General features: G+C 38.7%; 1 protein-coding gene and 1 pseudogene across 1 annotated transcript in view; both read left to right on the forward strand.

The window, feature by feature from the left end:
* ARHGAP6 (Rho GTPase activating protein 6) overlaps positions 1–17,682 on the forward strand; it is a 532,167-nt gene that overhangs the window by 87,466 nt on the left and 427,019 nt on the right. The gene's annotated exons all lie outside the window — the stretch shown is intronic.
* LOC135270028 (small nucleolar RNA U3) lies at positions 13,329–13,407 on the forward strand (annotated as a pseudogene).

Consider the following 17,682-nt stretch of genomic DNA (forward strand, 5'->3'; position numbering starts at 1 on the left):
CAATTTAACTTTTTCTCAAATACTTGTATTATAATTTAAAGCATTTAGAAGCAGTATTTGCCAAGTGATTAGATGTACTTTCAGTTTTAAAAATAGTTTTGGCTACAGATGTAGCTGTAAGTTTGGACTTTCTAGTACTTATTTATTATCTTTTGCCTTTAAAAAACAGTTTGAGGCACACTCTCCTTCTAATGAAAGTGCATTCATCATCTTCTTTGGTCATGCTTCATTGGGAGGCACTTGTATTGATGTAGGAGAGGAAAAAAGGAGAGGGGCCCCGGCTGAACCAGCCGGATTTGTAGAATTAGTGGCCAACACGTGTCTCATAGACGTATGTGCCTACAGTCTTGGCAGCATCCCAATATAATGGTATACTATTCCCAGGGACTTAAATCCCCCCACAGTGTAAAAGAGCAATGGAAAACAAGTTTGGAAAAGAAACTGCAAATGAAAAAAATCAATGTAATGAAATGAATTGTGAACACTAGAGTTTGTTCAAATTAGTTGTTTTTTGTTTAGTTTTGGTAGCCATCATCTTTATAGATACCCCAGAGATACCCTACAGGACGTATGATTTCACTTTCGAGGGGATTTTCTGGCCTTTAATGAGTCGCAGCAGTAGTTACCACTAGTTGCAGTGGCTGGTAGTATAATTTGGAGGTGCTTTCTGTTCTGTAGTGACATTAAAATAGAAAATATGAGCACAGAAAATGATTTCTCTAGGGATGCACATACATGGTTACAGCTCATTATGAACCTGTCAACATCTTCTCCTCTGCCCTTCCTTGGGGGAGATTTTGTCTCCTGACACAGTTTTGAATGAGAGTTTCCCAGTGCTGAGTCTCGTACCTTTTACAGTAAAATATTTGCCCAGATGAAATCATCTCCTTCAGAATTTAAAATTTCCCTCTGAAAATATGGCTAAACCCACAAGCTATAAAGAATCATAATAATTCATTTAGAGAGATATATTTTAAGCAGCCGGAACCACTAGAAATTTTCTGGAGTATAGATTTTGGTAAGTTAGGCCAAACAGCTCTGCCCCCAGATAAGCAGCCCTTAGGGAATTTTCCATCTCTGCAGGTAAGAAGGACTATGGGAAATCAGTTCATTGATAGAGTTAGTTAATCAAGATGTTATTTCTGGCACCTTTTAATAGTTAACATTTATTATACACAAACTGATAAAGTTAAAAAATACTCTGAAATATTGGAACTATAATTTTTAAATTTAGCTTAAATAATAAAATTATCATTTATAACATTATACTACAGTAATACTATAGTATCACCATACAGATACCACTATGGGGCTGATTTGTTATAGAAATGTTTCATAATCTGTTATTTAAGATTATTTTCTTTTTCTCAGTGGGCCCATGATTGTCCAAATATTTCTCTAAAGAAAGTCCCCTTGAGTAAAAGTGGCGTCTTTGGTCATGAAAGCAAAAGAGATCCTCCATATGCAGAGTGGAAGTGATAACCCTTCATTGGTGAGAAAATATCCCATTATTTGGATGAGGGAATCTTCACATTGTTACGCTTTGACCTTAGAATATAGAGGGTGGGGGATGCCCATGCCTGGCTGCTGGGGCCCGGGGGCCTCATCTCTTCTGCGAGCAACAGTGTTGCCTTTACATCTTTTCCAGTCTACATCTCCATTTTTAAGCCACTTCTTAAATAGTATCAAAATATCCTCTTCTCTTTCCTTTTTCCCCCTTCCTTACTTTTCTTCTTTTCTTCCTTCCTTTTATCCCTCAAAATTTAATGAGTACACTCATGCATGCTGGAGAGTATGCCAGGTATGAGGATAGAAGTGGTCCTCAAGATGATAAGTATGATATGACCCCTGAGACAGTCATAGCCTGGGGCCCAGAAAGGAGGCAATATAGATATAGGCAGAAAGATGATGAGTTTCCTTCTGGCTGTATTGAGTTTTAAGAACTGGGAGCATGTGTCAAGGCCCTGATACAGTGCCTACCACATAGTAGCCTGAGACACTGAATGGAAGCCACCATCAGTGCTCTTCTTTGGTCATGTGACCTTGGGCAACCTCCACCACTCACCATTCTGGGCCTCTAGTTGCTCTTCTGAAAAAAACGATATCGTTGAATTAGATGACTCTAGAAGCTTCTTCCTTCATGAGAAGCTGTTGGTACCCTCTATATGTTTCCTAGACACACACCTGATGCAAGTACCTACTAAGAACACCTGCAGCTCTCTTTCTAGTACTTTCTTTCTGGTCATGGGAACATACTCTGCCATCACAGGGCAAGCTTCAGAAGTGACGAGAGTTAATGACCCTAGGAGCAGCCCTCAACTGGTGATGGATGAGGAGTCAGTGGGAAATTCCAGGTTAACTCTTTCAGGGTAACTCTGAAGCATATCCACTCTATCTTGCAGACTCTCCCTGCAAGACTGAGTACCAGTTTCCCTCGGTGATAACTATATTGTTAACTCATGTTTTATTGACTTCTTTCTCTTTCCTATCTCACCTCTTCTCACTCCCCTACCACTGTTTCCTGGTGTTACCTCCTGTGGTCAGCAGAATAATACCCCAAGAGATATTCACATCCTAACCCTGGGACTTGTGACTCTGTTCTCTTAGATGGCCAAAGAGACTTTGCAGATGCAGATTAAATTAAGGATCTTGAGATGGGGAGATTGGCCTGGGTTATCTGGGTGTGCCCACTGTAATCACAAGGTTCTTATAGGTAAAAGAGGGAGGCAAGGGAGTCAGATTCAGAGAAGGAGGTATGACAACAACAGAGTTAGAGAGAAATGGGAAGATGCTATATTGCTGGTTTTGAAGAAGGAGGAAGGTGCCACAAGCCCAGAATTGCAGGGGGCTTCTAGAAGCTGGACAACGACAAAAAAAGGGGGGCTCCCCCCATAGGACCTCCAGAAGGAATGCAACTCTGCCAATATTTTGGTTTGAGCCCAGTGAGATCCATTTTGGACTTCTGATCTCCAGAACCAAAAGAGAACAGATGTCTGTTGATTTAAACCACTAAATTTGTAGTAATTTGTTACAGCAGTGACATGAAATTAATACTCCTCCTAAATAAACCATTTGCCCAGGAATTGTTGTTTCAGCATCTGCTTCTGGGAGAACCCAAATTCAGACACTTCCTAATCTGATATTGTACGCTTATTTTTACCTTAGTTAAAATATAAATGTTTTTCAGTTGTTCAATAGCAATTAGTTATTGTGTCCTATATGCTTGATGTTCCTGTAAGGCAAGTCACAAAGATGAAATTAACTCAGCCCTTCCTTGCATAAAGCTTACATTCTAACAGTGGAAATAGGAAATGCCACAAAAATTGTGGTACGTGTCTTGTACTATTGAGCACTTTTTTGTTGAATAGTCAGTTAACTATGAGCATTTATAATGCATCTCCTGTGAATGTTGAGCAAAGCATCAAGTACATAAACATATGCCGTACACAATGAGGTATAAAACAATGTCATAGTCACTGCCAACAACAACAAAAAACACATTCTCAAATCTAATTTTTAATAAAATGACGGTATTACCCTAAAAGAGGCCAATCTTATTTTGTCAGTAGAAGAAAAGGAAGAAGAACAAGGAGTTCTCAGTGTAAACAATGCAGGGATCCCATTTTAGGGAAACTGAAACACTGATTTCACCTTCTAGATTCCCATAAAAAGCATGGAAAGTTTATTTTGTTCCCAAGGAAATTCACTGTTGTTTAGCTTCTGAACCATCAGCACATTAAAAAAAAAAAAAAAAGATAATTTACTGCAGCATTTTGGCTGTGAAATATGCGGAAAGAAAGTTGAAGTCAGATTCACAAGGTATGAGTTCAAATCCTAGATCTGTCACTTCATAAAATCATGAGCTCTCAGGCAACAATTTAACTGTTCTGAACGGCAGCTGTAAAATAACAGTCGTGGATGGAGGCCAGCACACTAATGTCCCAAGCCCTTTCTCTGTTTTATATGGTTGGGCATGTAGTAGAGTAAGCTTTTTCAACCCTTTAGGCTGAAATTCTGGAATCCTTGTTGCTTTCATTTCTGCTTTCAAAATGGCCAATTTCTCTACCATCTCTCCTCTACCCACTTTCCTTTTAATCTCTTGTCAGACACAGTCAAGAGTAGCCAACATATGCTAACATTTTGATTCTAAAGGTGCTTGCCTTGAGGGTGTGTGGTCGGCCTGCCACGTTATCACAGGTGAAAGTTGTAGCAAGTTTTTTGCTGCCATATGATATGAGTCACCTGTCTTTCTATCCTCTGGTATCTAGTTCCTCTCTGTTACCTGAGGGCTAGCCAGTTCTAAATTCATTATTATGTCTTGGTTATGGCAGCCCCTCACTTTAAGATTCAAATATCTCAACTAGGGTAGTCCTGTTGCTGCATCAAAAAGCTAATTGCTGGAGGCCAGGCGCGGTGGCTCATGCCTGTAATCCCAGCACTTTGGGAAGCCAAGGTGGGCGGATCATGACGTCAAGAGATCGAGACCATCCTGGCCATGGTGAAACCCCGTCTCTACTAAAAATACAAAACTTAGCCGGGCGTGGTGGCACACACCTGTGGTCCCAGCTACTCAGGAGTTTGAGGCGGAATAATCGCTTGAACCCAGGAGGCGGAGGTTGCAGTGAGCCGAGATTGCGCCACTGCACTCCAGCCTGGCGACAGAGCAAGACTCCGTCTCAAAAAAAAAAAAAAAAAAAAAAAAAAGCTAATTGCTGGAAAAAATGAACTGAACATTTTTGTAACTTAACACAAATTTAGTTTTTGCTTGCACTGGAATTAAATCAGGTATTTGGAGAGCACGCTTCCATGTGGGGATTCAAGGACTCAGGCTTCTTCTGTCTTATGGCACCCCATGTTCAATCTGTGTGCTCTATGGAATGGCATGGGAAAATTACAGATTCCATGAGCCTGACCTGGAAGTGACACACATCACTCCTGCCTTTGACCAGAACTCTGATCATTTCATTGACCATTACTTGATAACATGGCTCCATCCTAGCTATAAGGGAGGTGGGGAAATGTGAACTTCGGCTTAGCATAATCCCTTAGTCATTAGCTAGCCATCTCTGTCTTCTTGTGCTTACTTCAAAATGTCGCTATGTGGATGCAAAATGTAAAATTGATGTGAGAGTTCCTTTTAGAGTAAAAGATATGGTACAGATGAGAGGGACTGATTTTGTTCAAAGAAACCTCATTACCCATTATGATTGGATTATCCTGATAGTACAAATAGTTCAGCACCTAATCGATTAATCAATTAAATGGACTTGAGCCCTAATCAACAGGTGTTAACATTGCCTTTTGGGAAAATGCCTGTTTCCTTGCTAGCTGTTGACAGCAGGTCAATCTCAGCTTTGAGAGGCTGTCAGCATTTCTTGTTTCATGATCCCTCAGTCTTGAAAGCCAGCAATGGTATGTCAGGTCCTTGTTATGCTTCCAATGTCTTTGACTTCCTCCTTTTTAATTTTTTATTTTTGAGACAGGGCCTCTGTCTCCCAGGCTGGAGTACAGTGATGCAATCACAGCTCACTGTGCCCCAACCTCAAAGGCTTAAGTGATCCTCCCACCTCAGCCTCCAGAGTAGCTGGGACCACAGGTATGCAGCACTCTACTCAGTCAGCTAGTTAATTTATTTTTCTATATACAAGGTTTCCCTAAGTTTCCCAGGCTCATCCTGAACTCCGGGGTGAATCTATCCTCCTGTGTTGGCCTCTCAAAATGCTGAGATTACAAATTCACACCTGAAAAGCCACCATGCCCAGCCTTTGACTTCTTTCCTTTAAAGGGCTAATGTGATTAGAGCACGTCCACCCAGATAATCTCCACATGTAAGGGTAAGTGATTTGAGACCTTAGTTACATCTGCAAAATCCCTTTCTAGCAGCACCTAGTTAGTATTTAATTTAGTAACCATGGGATGGGAATCTTGGGAGGCTATCCTTAGAATTCTACCTACTGTAGTTATCTGAGTTGCCTGAATTCACATGACTAGAGTAGTGAGTAAAGCAAGGATTTAAACCCCAGTCTATCTGGCATCAGTTTATGCCTCTTCTACCTATCAGGTGGCCTCTCTATGAAAATAAGTGATGGACATTATCCCCAAAAGAATTTTCTAGAAGGAAAGCCCAACCCTAATTCCTAACCTAGAGGAATGTCTTAGTTTATTTGTGCTGCTGTAACAAAATACCATACACTGAGTAATTTATAAAGAACAGAATTTTATTTCTCACTGTTAAAGACCCCAGCAATGTCATTTTCTGGTGAGGGCTGCTGTCTGCATAAAAATGATGCTGTCTGCATCTTCTAGAGGGGAGAAATGCTGTGTCCTCACACGGCAGAAGGAGAGCAAAAGGGGCCTAAGCTAGTTATCTCTGGCCCTTTTACAAGACACAAATCCACTTTCTAGGGCTGAGCCCTTATTATTTGACCATTTCTCCAAAAGCTCGCACCTCTCAATACCACCACAATAGGGATTAACTTTCATCATAAATTTTCGAGGGGACAAAAATATTCAAACCTTAGCAAGGCATATAATTTAAATAATTATTACATTTAAAATTGTAGATTTAGTATTTAAAAATTATGTACCAAAGTAATGCTGGATCTTTCTCAAATGCCACTACCAAAGAGATGGTATTATTGTGGGCTATGTAGACAGATCTGGATAAAGTCTAAGGACCACCACTTACATGCTCTGTTTCCCCATGCCTCAGTTTCTGCACTGTGGGGATAATAATAATAGTATCTTCTGGTTGTGTTGAGAGATTGAAATTATAACACTTATCATAGTTCCTAGGACACCGTAAGTGCTCAATAATTGCTAACCACCACCATCACTACCATTATCATCATCATGTTATTGTTATCACCAACCTTCAGCCCAGATGTTGGATATCTATTAAACATACTATCAAATATTTATAATTTTATATCAATAACATATAAAATAAATCATGTCCATTCATCAAATGAGCAGAAAAACTATCATCCCATAATCTCCTTTTTAACTTGCATTTGCTTCTGAAATCTCAGCTGTAGATTAGTAAATGTAATACTTGGTAATTTTTTGATCTGATGTTGTATCTGCCCTTCCTGTAATTTAGAGTTTGTACACTTGGTTCTAATTCTGTCAGTAATTTAAATGAATATAAATTTAATGTCATAGCTCATGAGACTTAGTGTCACTTTCAAAGTCCTCCTGTCAACCTGCCCTTCTCCTTTTTCCTCTTGATCCAAGACCCATTATTCTAAGGTTTCTAACACGTTTCATTTTACTTATACTCCAGACTTGAGCTTGCTGTAAACAAGAAATTTATTTTTAGATCTTTTTGCTCTGCATTTTACTCAGTGCCTTTCTCTTTCTGAGTTTTCACAACATTCCTAGGCTTCTGCTCAGCCAACATTTTTTTTAAATATGACAAAAATAAATGCGATGGAGGGAAGACTCTGTGGCAACAACAGAAGTGCCTGTTGAGTCCCCTGTGGATGGAAGCCTGAGACCCCTGGGTGGTTTAAGCAGAAATTTGAGTGAAGAAATGTGAAGGACAGAGGTGTCAGAAGGAATCTTCAAGAGTGTTTATAAACAGTATATGCTACAGAAGGTGCAGGGCTACCGAGACCTCAATTAGGATTGGGGGGTATGGTTAGGAGAGGCCACTATGGTGCAGACATCCACCCACCCCAATTTCTGTAGAAATCAGCGATGGAAATGCCCAATGGTCCAATAATGTTCCCATTGGTGCTAGACCCAGAGCTTTGGTTTTTATCACCTTACATGGATTTTACACATTATTAAGACATAAGCTAGAGGAGAGAAATTTCTTATTAACAAAACCTGAAATCCTTCTAGCACTGCTACTTTCCCCCAACACCTGTACTAGCCACCCATGACGTCCTCTACAGATTAGTGTGCCTTCTCTGCTTTCCATGTTAACCTTTTAGCATCCATATCATTTCCTCTAAAACAGGGCTTCTCAACTTTGACACCATTGACATGTGGAACCAGACAAATCTTTGTGGTGGGGGCTGTCCTGTGCATTGTGGGATATTTAGTGGCATCTCTCACTTCTACCCACTAGATGCCAGAAACCCCTCCTTAAGTTGCTACAACCAAAAATGTCTCCATAAGGATTATAAATGGTCCAAAGGATTATAAATCGTTCTACTATAAGGACACATGCACACGAATGTTCATTGCAGCACTGTTTACAATAGTGAAGACCTGGAACCAACCCAAATTCCCATCGATGATAGACTGGGCAGGGAAAATGTGGCACATATACACCATGGAATATTATGCAGCCATCAAAAACGATGACTTCGTGTCCTTTGTAGGGACATGGATGAAGCTGGAAACCATAATTCTCAGCAAACTGACACAAGAACAGAAAATCAAACACCGCATGTTCTCACTCATAGGTGGGTGTTGAACAATGAGAACACATGGACACAGGGAGGGGAGCATCACACACTGGGGTCTGTAGAAGGGAAATAGGGGAGGGACAGTGGGGGGTGGGGAGTTGGGGAGAGATAGCATGGGGAGAAATGCCACATATAGGTGAAGGGGAGGAAGGCAGCAAATCACGCTGTCATGTGTGTACCTATGCAACAATCTTGCATGTTCTTCACATGTACCCCAAAACCTAAAATGCAATAAAAGGAAAAAAAAAAAAGAAAAAAAAAACCATAAATTAAATAAATACATATGATTTAAAAAAAAAAAAAAGAATGTCTCCAGACACTGCCACATGTCTCCTGAAAGTCACGATGGTCAGTGCTAAAGAACTACTAGTGTAGAACCCCCTCTTTCCTCTCCTCTACTAGTTTGTCCTTCCTTGGTTTCCTTTATAACTCGGCTCCTAGCTCACCTGTACAAAACAATTCATTCATTAATCCCACCTAGCTCTGAGCTTTTTCATCACTAAGTACCTTCTGTCCCGCTGGGCCTAGACATAGATTTTACCAATTATGTTTTTTGCCATAGCCTTCATTTGGAATAAATCAGTTTTTGTTGCTCCTTCCATATGTAAGGAAAGAATAAGTTTGACTTCACTTTTAAAAGTATCTCCAGAGTTCCTACTAGCATATTGTGCACAAAATGGCTTCAGTAAAACTTTGATTCAATGAGCAGAACTACATTTTTTATTTTTAAGGCAGAGTCTTGCTCTGTCACCCAGGCTGCAGTGCAGTGGTGCAATCTCAGCTCACTGCAACCTCCACCCTTGGGATTCAAGCAATTCTCATGTCTTTGCCTCCCGAGTAACTGGGGTTACGGGTGCCCTCCATCACACACAGCTAATTTTTGTATTTTTAGTAGAGAAAGGGTTTCGCCATGTTGGCCAGGCTGGTTTCAAACTCCTGACTTCAAGTGATCTGCCTGCTGCTGGGATTACAGGCGTGAGCCACTGTGCTCAGCCAGAACTGCAATTTTCTATTACTACCAGTTGCATTGCTTGAATTTTATTTATTTAGCACTTTTACCATTACTGAATTGCTTCAGGATTGAAGAGAATGAATCTTTAGAATCTCTATTGAAATAAGGAATTAAAGAATTGTGATTTCTTTTATTCTGCTAAGAACTTCCAATGTACTCATTTGATGATAAATACATTTTGAAAGTAAATATTCCCCACATACTTTGGACCACTGTACCTTTCAGCTATATGGCATGTACCTGAGTGTGCAGACACTACACTATTTTTGTTGTAGATTTAGCAGTTATTTTGTGTACAATTGACAGACTTTTTTTTTCCAGGTCCTCCCTGGGATTTAATTTTGTGATACTCTTTGTATTTTCTCATGTCCCCTTAGTATTCACTCTATGCATGGAAGGCTGCTTATTGGGAACACCTAAAGCTCTGCCACCTGAGGGCATGTTTTTCTAACAATGAGAATTGCCTGAGTATTAATAGCCAAGACAGCAATTCTCCCAGCCCACAGCCCTTAGGAAGGCTGAGGTAGGAGAATTGCTTGGGCCCAGGAGCTGGAGACCAGCCTGGGCAACATGGCTAGACCCTGTCTCTACAATAACAATAATAATAACAACAACAATGATAATAACTGGGTGTGATGGTACATGCCTGTAGTTCCAGCTACTTGGGAGACTGAAATGGGAGGATCGCTTAAGTCCAGGAATTTGAGGCTGCAGTGAGTCGTGATTGTAGCACTGCACTCCTGACTCCAGCCTGGGTGACAGAGTAAGACCTTGTCAAAAAAACAAACAAAACAAAACAGAAAAAGCAAAACGAGAAAAGAAAACAAGCAGCTCAGCTGGATTGATGGGGATTTGGCAAACAGCTGCCCCAGCTTCCTAGTTCCCCAGTTAGGACAACTCTGAGGCATATTCTATACTTTTTCTCAGTATTACCTAGTAGGATTGATAAAATTGCTCACAAAAGTAACTTGTGTGATAACACACCTCTGTTGGTTTCTTTCCCTTCTCTATCTCACCTTCCAAATAAACTACTTACACTCAAATCTTTGTTTCAGACTCCACTTGTAGGAGAACCCAAACCAAGAATCCATGTTAAAAACATGACGATTTAACATGTTTAGAGAAATCTTGAGCTAATTCACAAAGGCTTGTTAATGAAATGCTGTTGATCAGTGTTGTCACCAAATGTTCTAAGGCCTACACTCTGGGTGGGCCAGACTGCATCAGGGACTGCTGTGCAGTGATATGTATGTCTGTGGTGATGTGGGCAATGTTATTTTTCTTGGGTTTGTTGTGAGTAAAGCTTTTGGAAATTATGTTTTCCCACAAGTTCCACAAATGTTTTCACATTTTAGAAATTGTTTGAGCATTCTCTAAGCCATAACTTTGAAAGTCAAACAGTTTGGCTGTTGATATTATTTTTAAAGAAACAAAAGTTTTGTTTTGTTTTCAATTTTGGCTTTTGTTATGCTTTGCAATGCTTGCTTGCTCTCACAGCCTTAACTTACTTTGTCTTGTAAGTACTTTTGCATAATACTCATGGAGATATTTCACAGACATTTTTGTATGGATATGATTGTAATAATTTTTTTACTGATAATATTTTACATTCTAAATCTCTTATACATATATTTTATTTAATTCTCACAAACCCACTAAACAATAAGATTATAATCACGGTTTAATGATAGAGAAGACCAAGTTCCAGAGAGTTTAAGTGAGTTTCTCTTCAGCACTTTTATCTTGTCATGAATTAGCAGAAACATTTTATTCATGTGATAAGCAATTCTACAAAGACAACAAAGAGTGAGAATGTGATCTTCAAGGGAAGCAGAGTGTGTATTAGCAAAGCTGTAGGGTAGGGGAACTTGGGGATGAATGGATACAGACCTCAGCAATCTTCCTAGGTCTGGTTTTCTTTTAGATTTGTTAATTCACCACATTCTCATGTAATGGAAAGAGTAAACATTCTCTGTATGCTAGCATTCTTTTACAAAATGAACACCAGTCAACCAGACATCAAAGCAGCATTTTCCCAGTGCTTTTTTCACCTTCTAGAAAACCTCCTTCACTATTGCTGTCAGTCTCTGGTGGATTATCAGCACCATCAACACTATAGTCCATATTTTCTGTATCACCAACCAGGACACCATGAGCACCATGTGTTGGTTTACATGCAGTCTTTATTGCACTTGCACTACATTTCTGTCTAGGGTGAAGTGGAAGTGCATGCACCATCATCTCAAATGTCAACACTAAATTTTGAAGTCAGGTCCAAAGCTAGTAGATGCTGTTTCTTCCAGGAGCTAGAATCCTGCCTTTGATAGCCAGCTCTGAATAGGTCCCTACTTAACAATTGCCATCCCTTATGTTGGACTCAGTATGAGTCCTTTGCTTGTTATCTGCTGTTGGTACCTGAAATTCTATGGAGGCCAGTTAACCCCCTTTGGCCCTTCCACCAACAGTGAACTTGAGTTATGACTAAGCCATTCTGCACTGGCGAGGATTCAGTTGGGAAAACAGAAAACCTGTAGATATTTCAAGAAGAAAGATTTATTACAGGAGAGAAAGGCTTACAAAAGCATTAAAAAGGACTGCAACTAGCATTCAAGAAATTAGGAAGATAGTAACAGCAGGTAAGCACCACTGATGGTCTCAGATACCTACTGCACCTGAAAACATCTAGCAATACCTCCCATTGGCCGTCGGCCCACGCCTATTAATCTGTCTGTCATCACTATATTGGACTTTGGCTTCTCTTCTGCCTTGTGAATGTGTCGCATTTGTGTGACCTCACCCTGAAGTGTATGGCAAGGAGTCTGGAAAATGTAATTCCCAAACTTCTAGCTGCTGGGATACAGAAAAGAACATATAGGAAAGAATATAGTTCTGAGTACCCTACTGATAGTTCAGGCCATATTGTGTTTCTAGGAATTTTCTGAAACTGATCTGTGAGCCTGGGGTGCCCAAAGAAGAGGATGTTATTCCTCCAAAACTGAAAGTGCTAAGAAAAACATTTCTGATCTGGGACAGGGCAATAGAATCAGGGAGAAAAGCAACTGGGGATGTGATGACCCTCAAAATTATGATTCAGTCATAGTTGTTGATGTGAAATAGGAAAAGACTGGGACCTATGCTTCACACAGAGCTACCAGAAATATGTTGTACACTTTAATCAGCTGGCTGAGTGTCTTCTCTACCCCTGTATGTCAAGGTCAGAGTCTTTGGATAAGTTTTCTCCTTCAGAGACAAACCTTGGAAAAAGTCTCCGGGAGGCAATGAGATATGTCCAGGAGGTCATCCTTGCACACCTGCTCCATCCAGCCAGTCCTGTAGGGCATGGGACCTGGCCAGGAGTGGTAGAACAACTTTTGGGATTGTTTTTAGTGGCATATTCTACTTGTCATCTGATTCATAACATTTGCTTCCAGAAGCCTGTGTTTTTGGCCTAGATACAAGACTGAAAGGCTGAAGCATCCATGAAATTGACCTAATGCTGTATAAATATGTTACTACATGTTACAAGTCAAAGTCTGATTTATTCCTCATAGAATGCTATCAGTCAGTTTTCTTTTCATCATGATGTGAAATAGTCTTTGTATATTCATTATTACGTTTTATGAAGAAATCTTATTTAGATGAATTAATAGTAAATATCAAATAATGGTATTTTTTCCCCTCAAGAATATATTATAAAACCAGAACCCTGTAAGAGAAATTGTTTTCTTGGATAAGTCAAATAAAAAGTACTATAGCTAAGCACTTAATTTAATCAAACTGAGATACTAACTTCTAATTTTCTTAATATGTTATTAATACTTTTAATCTTTTCTTAGGAAATTTTTATGGAAATTGTATTCAATAATATTCTGAAGATTTTAAAAACTTCTAGTTGGAAGCCTATACTTTCAGGAATCATTTCTATAGTTTCTTACTAGAGAAGTTTCTCTGAACGTGTAGAGCACCGACCAATATCACCCTGATACCAAAACTTGGCAGAGACACAACTAAAAAAAAAAAAATTAGGCCAATATCCATGAGGAACATCAATGCAAAAATTTTAAATTAAATACTGGCAAACTGAATGCAAGAGCACATCAAAAAGCTTATCCATCAAGATCAAGTAGGCTTCATCCCAGGGATGCAAAGCTGGTTCAACATATGCAAATGTATAAACATAATCCATCACATAAACAGAACCAAAGACAAAAACCACATGATTATTTCAATAGATGTGGAAAAGGCCTTTGACAAAATTCAACAGCCTTTTATGCTAAAAACTTTCAATAAACTAGGTATCTATGGAACATATCTCAAAATAATAAAAGCTATTTATGACAAACCCACAGCCAATATCATACAGAATGGGCAAAAACTGGAAGCATTCCCTTTAAAAGCTGGCATTAGACAAGGGTGCGCTCTCTCACCATTCCTATTCAACATAGTATTGGAAATTTTAGCCAGAGCGATCAGACAAAAAGAAATAAAGGGTATTCAGTTAGGAAAAGAGGAAGTCAAATTGTCTCTCTTCACAGATTACATGATTATATATTTTGAAGACCCCATTGTCTCAGCCCCAAATCTCCTTAACATGATAAGCAACTTCAGCAAAGTCTCAGAATACAAAATCAATGTGCAGAAATCACAAGCATTCCTATATACCAATAAAAGAGAGCCAAATCATGGTCAAACTCCCATTCACAATTGCTACAAAGAGAATACAATACCTAGGAATACAACTAACAAAGGACGTGAAGGACCTCTTCAAGGGGAACTACAAACCACTGCCCAATGAAATAAGAGAGGAGACAAACAGATGGAAAAACATTCCATGCTCATGGTTAGGAAGAAGCAATGTCTTGAAAATTACCACACTACCTAAAGTAATTTATAGATTCAATGCTACCCCCATCAAGCTACCATTGACCTTCTTCACAGAACTGGAAAAAGCCACCTTAAACTTCATATGGAACCAAAAAAAAGCCCACATAGCCAAAACAATTCTAAGCAAAAAGAACAAAGCAGGAGGCATCACGCTACTGACTTCAAACTGTACAAGTCTACAGTAATCAAAACAGCACAGTACTGGTACCAAAACCAAGATATAGACCAATGGAACAGAACAGAGGCCTTGGAAGTAATGCCACAGAACTACAACCATCTGATCTTTGACAAACTTGATGAAAACAAGCAGTGGGGAAAGGATTCCCTGTTTAATAAATAGTGTTGGGAAAACTGGCTAGCCATGTGCAGGAAGCTGAAACTGGACCCCTTCCTGACACCTTACACAAAAATTAACTCCAGATGGATTAAAGACTTAAACATAAGACCTAACACCATAAAAACCCCAGAAGAAAACCTAGGCAAAACCATTCAGGACATAGGCATAGGCAAGGACTTCATGGCTAAAACACCAAAAGCAATGGCAACAAAAGTCAAAATAGACAAATGGGATCTAATTAAACTTAAGAGCTTCTGCACAGCAAAAGAAACAATCATTAGAGTAAACCAGCAACCAACAGAATGGGGAAAAAATGTTGCAATCTATCCAGCTGACAAAGGGCTAATATCCAGAATCTACAAACAACTTATACAAATTTACAAGAAAAAAACAAACAACTCTATCAAAAAGTGGGTGAAGGATATGAACAGACACTTTTCAAAAGAAGACATTTATGCAGCCAACAAACATATGAAAAAAGGCTCATCATCACTGGTCATTAGAGAAATGCAAATCAAAACGACATTGAGATACCACCTCACGCCAGTTAGAATGGCAATCATTAAAAAATCTGGAGACAACAGATGCTGGAGAGGATGTGGAGAAATAGGAACACTTTTACACTGTTGGTGGGAGTATAAATTAGTTCAACCATTGTGGAAGACAGTGTGGCGATTCCTCAGGGATCTAGAAATAGACCATTTGACCCAGCAATCCCATTACTGGGTATATACCCAAAGGATTATAAATTGTTCTATTATAAAGACATGTGTGCCTGTATGTTCATTGCGGCACTGTTTACAATAGCAAAGACCTGGAACCAACTCAAATGCCTATCATTGATAGACTGGATAAAGAAAATGTGGCACATATAGACCATGGAATACTATGCAGCCATAAACAAGGATGAGTTCATGTCCTTTGCAGGGACATGGATGAATCTGGTGTCCATCATTCTCAGCAAATTGACACAAGAACAGAAAACCAAACACTGCATGTTCTCACTCATGGGTGGGTGTTGACAAGAACACATGGTCACAGGGAGGGGAGCATCACACACTGGAGTCTGTTGGGGGGCGGGGGACTAGAAGAGAGATAGCAGCGGGTGGGAAGACTGGGGAGGGATAACATTGGGAGAAATATCTAAGGTAGGTGACGGGGGGATGGAGGCAGTAAGCCACTGTGGCATGTGTATACCTATGTAACAATTATGCAAGATCTGCACATGTACCCCAGAGCTTAAAGTATAATTTAAAAATAATTTTAAAAAACTAAGGAGAAAAAAAATTCTAGTTGGAAAAATACTTCACAGACTATATATAATATTGAAATTTTGTTTCTTTTATAATGATTAGGATGCAAACAGAAAGGCATAGTAACCTCCAGTTAACTAATTGCTAGGTGTGTTATTTAATCTGTGTATATTGGAGATCTCCTTTAGTTGCACTGAATGCTGGTTTATCACCTATTTTTGCTATCTCTCATTTTATTGTTTTTCATTGGAATAATGGCACTTTTTAGACTTTGTGTGAATTGTTTGGTTCACAATGATATGCTAACATGTCAACAAAATGTTTTATAAATGAGTCATTTTAGCACCTGCCTCTCTTTGTGACCTTTAACATACAGTGCTTTAGATCTCTAGACTAGAAAAAGTGACAAGTCAAAACTAAGAATGCTAGGAGACATGTTACTGAAAATAAGGCTTGCAAAAAAATCATTTTAAGTTAACCAACAGTAACTTATCAAAGAGTATTGTGTTTCACATTGTAGGAGAAACTAAGAATACCAGTATTTGTTCCAGAATTTAACTTCACTTTGATTTTAAGTACAAACATAAGTGTGAATTTCTGCCAGTTCCTTCTAGACTTAGGTTATGATGTGAAATTAGGAACTTGATTGTAGCTGCAATCAAATTCTTAATTGTTATGAATGATTAATGTTTGCAAAGTATGTTTCCAGTCTTTGCATAGATGTGCTCTTCTGGCTCATGGGAGCATCTTTCTAATTAGTAGGTGGATATGTACTTATATGTGTGTGCATGCATGTGAGAGAGAAATACTTTTCTCAATGTACTTCCAATTATATACATCTTGTGAGCTTTCATACAATTGAAAATTAGCTGGAAAGAACAATAATACTGATTTGTCTTCATAACACATTTTCATGATGCTTGCTCCATTACTCTTGTAATTTATATATTTGAACTTCTTTATTGTTATTAAATTGGATTATCTTATAGTTTTTTAATAGTGGGTATTCCAACTCTTGGCTCACAAAATTACAATTAGTAATTCATTTCTTCAATGAATTTTAATATTGATAAATTATTTCAAATGAATTCAGTTAATATCATTTTTATTTTCTTATGAGTTTTCTAATAAAAACGGTTTTCCTCTCTCCCTCTCGTTTTTAACTCAATGGCTTTTTAAAAAATGATATTAATGTGTAGTTATAATTACGAATTTTTTCCAGGTGCTCAATGGCCCTTATGTCTCTTTTAAAAATAACTTTTATTTGTTGTGGGTTTTCTCCCCAAAGCAGAAGTTATTCCATACACATGGCATAGAAATTTCACAATTAGGCAATTAAACTAGAAGTATAACAGCTGACATGTGTTCAAAGTAATAAAGTTCCAAAATTAGAAAGTGAATCAAATTAACATAAAGGCATTATTAACTTTTTCTGGGAGGCGTGAGTTTGCAAAAGTCTTGGGTAATTTGATTTGCTTATTCTCAAAATAGCCAGTGAACCTTGAGTGACTTTGCATTTCAAAGGTGGGAGCCAGAGGGAAGGTCACTGTTAGTACTGGAGTGGCAAAGAAGAAAGAGGTTTCACTTTGAAATCATCCAGGGTAATGCCTGCTGCTCTGTTTTGAGATTCTTAGCTAGATGCTATGAAGTTTTGTTTTGTTTTGTTTAGTTTTTGTGAGAATCAGAAAGTTAATAATTCCTTAATTTGGAACTTCATGTGGTTTTTAAAACTTCTCCTTGTTTTATAGTTTTCTCCGTTGTTTATATCTTACTAAC

This window comes from Aotus nancymaae, unplaced genomic scaffold (genome assembly GCF_030222135.1).
Source record: "Aotus nancymaae isolate 86718 unplaced genomic scaffold, 86718_ANA_hifiasm-v0.15.2.pri h1tg000058l, whole genome shotgun sequence".
Lineage (NCBI taxonomy): Eukaryota > Metazoa > Chordata > Mammalia > Primates > Aotidae > Aotus > Aotus nancymaae.